Source organism: Maylandia zebra, linkage group LG19 (assembly GCF_041146795.1).
Source record: "Maylandia zebra isolate NMK-2024a linkage group LG19, Mzebra_GT3a, whole genome shotgun sequence".
In the NCBI taxonomy this organism is placed as follows: domain Eukaryota; kingdom Metazoa; phylum Chordata; class Actinopteri; order Cichliformes; family Cichlidae; genus Maylandia; species Maylandia zebra.
Window position 1 is genome coordinate 12,636,686 of NC_135185.1, and position 3,026 is coordinate 12,639,711.

The 3,026-nt window shown below is 42.9% G+C and overlaps 1 long non-coding RNA gene across 1 annotated transcript; it reads right to left on the bottom strand.

Moving 5' to 3' along the window:
* Nucleotides 1-232: 232 nt before the first annotated feature.
* Nucleotides 233-1,372, bottom strand: LOC106676612 (uncharacterized). Its single transcript, XR_013094527.1, has 3 exons — nucleotides 1,113-1,372; nucleotides 929-996; nucleotides 233-835 (listed from the first exon to the last, which is right to left on the bottom strand). It is a non-coding gene; the product is annotated as an uncharacterized LOC106676612 (long non-coding RNA).
* Nucleotides 1,373-3,026: the final 1,654 nt, after the last annotated feature.

Here is a 3,026-nt window from a genome sequence, read left to right on the forward strand (position 1 = left end):
CTAAGCGATTTGAAGAGAAAGAGCAAACATGTGTAGATGGAGTCCAGACGGTTCTCATATTCCCTCTTTTTTCCGAGGTCGTCATTTAGGAACGTGGTGGGTAGCCGAAAACGTAATATGTTGACCTCACCTAGCGTAAAATGTTACGCTTTGGGAGTGAGAACGTGTTGGATGGGGAGTGCGTAAGGTGACTTGGATGGCTTTATCAACCGTGAGTAATTCCTCCTCGTCCTTTTCCCCAGCTCCCTCGGTTCCTGATCTCTAAACACTGAATGTAAAGTGAACATCTGTCCATCTATCTATCTCTATCTTTACCTCTCATCCTCCCATTCGCAGCTGCCTTGGCTCCAGCTCTCTTTGGGGAGGAGGTGGGTAATTATGTGTGGCCCGGTCATGGGGAATGAGACAGGACACAGGAAATACTCTTTTGTGGGCTTTTTTATTCTCCGACTGTACTCGGAGGAGCACAGTTTTAATTCTGTAGTTTTGAGTGAAACGGCAAAATTTAACTATTCCACTGGCTCAGCCTAAACTGCCTTTCAGGGTCTGAGACAACAGTAACTATCATATGTACATGTTAAATCCAAACAGTATAGACAACAGTAGTGACCTGTCAAGAAACAAATACAACAAAAAAAAGAGAAAACAAAACAAATAAACACATTGTTTACATCCCACAACTTCGCAGGTCAACTGGCAATAAAGTGCACTGTAAACTCTCTTTTAAACATACATTTCTATGGGAGAACATCATGAACTCACTTCGGTTTCTCCACACAGCTACTGTGCTAGGACAAGTACACATGCAGGAATCACACAGCAAGTAATCTCCCCTCTGAATCAAACAGAAACATACAGAGTTATGCAAAGTGAGTAAAAGTACAAACTTAACAACTTTGAAATCTGTTAGGACACTGTAACTACTCACGCCAACCCGCTCTTCAGTCCCTTTCACAGCACGTGACCATTAAACATGCACCCGTCGCGCGTTAAGAACTGTACAGAAATGGTCACAAACATGGAGTCATTGCTAAAGAAACTTAGCTAATTACAGTCTACTACAACACTGGTGACAATATTTTGCAGTATGCTACACTTTTTAGCACATTTACCTCGTGTGTAGCTAGCCACAGAATCTTTTGCAGTCTCTAACTCTCCAGTGCTCCCGCTCACAGCGCTCAGTGTGACACAAACTTGAGTGCATGCGTGCTCTGGCTTACGGCGGCTCTTAAAGGGACAGTATACCCCCAAAACGCGAGGTCTAGTCATCACCATGACAACCCTACAACAGACCTCCGGTAGACAGGCAACCAGTCAAAAACACAATTCCCTCTTTTTAAACCCTTTCCATGCGTAGTATTAGTTCACTTGGCTACATATGTGACGCAATGAGAAACAAATAACACTTGCTTATAGCCGTCTGCTGGTTTGGATTACACTGATTGGCTGGTGTGTGTGCTCCAGGGCCAAATTTTTGAGAATTTGTTATTAAATGTTTGACCTGTTCTGGCTGCCAGAGGAGAAGAAATACCATCTGCACCTTCTGGAGAGCTTCCCCTGTGATCGGGCTCTGATGTTGGGCTCAAGCTGTGAATTACTGTCTGAGCTGGAAACGAGGGACTCACATGAGCCGTGTTATGTTTTTAGAGCCTCAAACAGCTGTGAGGTAGCCATTTGGAGCTGCCCTTTTTCCCTCAATCAAATTACACAAACTGGAGCTGCTCGGGCCTGATTGGATTGTAAAACGCTGGCGTCCTTTGACATTGGTATCATCGGGGTTGTGATGAAAAGGAGCTAATTCCATATTGGATATTCTTACGAAGCCCAGTGCAGTGCAAACACTCTTCTTCTCAAACATGGTAAAAAATTATATTATTTAAATGGATCTGTTATGCTTTTCCTTATTTTCTGTCATACTGTGCTGTGCAAAAGTCTTGAGCCACCCCTCGTTGCTGCGTGTTTTTTCTTCCAAGGAGCCAGACTTGTATCTTTGGGCACTTTGTTACCAGCAGCCTCTAGCAAACACATCATTTATTAAATTTCTTTAGTTAAAGTTATGAAAACATGCCTGAAAAAACACAAACTGACAGGTTAAATGATCACCAAAAAGGTGATTCTCAATGAGCTACCAGCCAAAATCTTGGATTATATCTTGGGATGGTGTGCACGCTGTGGTTGTCCAGGAAATTGGACAAAGGAAGACGTTTCAGGCCTAAAAAAAAAAAAAAAAAAAAAAAAAACTATCTACAGCAGATAAGCAGTATCTGAAAGTCATGTCCTCAAGAAATAGGAAAGAAATCTAGCAAAGACCTGACAGGACCTGAAATATAGATATGGCCCTACAGTTGATCCATCTACTGTTCACTGAAGAATCATCAGAAATGGTCTCAGTGGAAGTTTGGCTGCCAAGAAGCCATTCTTAAGCAAGGGAACGAGGGGGGAAAGGCTGATTTATGCCAAATTACGCAAGAACTGGACTGAAAATCAGTGAAACAGGCCTTATGGATGAATCCAAAGTTGAGATTTGTGTTTCAAAAAGCATGTACAAAGTTGTCAGGACAAAGGTACAACAGCAAGTGTCAATTGTCATCTGTAAAACACAGTGGAGACTTTCACTAGCTGGGCCCAAGGCTGGACTGGGACAAAAAATCGGCCGGGGCATTTTGACTAGAGACCGGCCCACCAGGATAAAGATTGAAAATGTGATGTCATTCAGGGGTAAAACCGCAAAGGATTCTGGGAACTTGTGGCAAGAGGTACTAGCGCACGCAGGCTTTCAATTGAACTCAGTTATACAGCGATAAAAAGAAACACAAAAAATGGCAAGAAGCTGTTGCATTATTAACTGCAATAGCCGGTCGCATGACAGCCACGGGAAGCCGATCGTTTTTTTTATTTTATCGGATTACGTCGTTGAAGAGAAATTTTTTAAGCCATGTTTCCGAAGTAAGAGCCGACGGATGGTCTGGATATACCAAATATAACGTCCCAGAACACTCCAGCTCACATGTTAGTCTGCTCCAAGC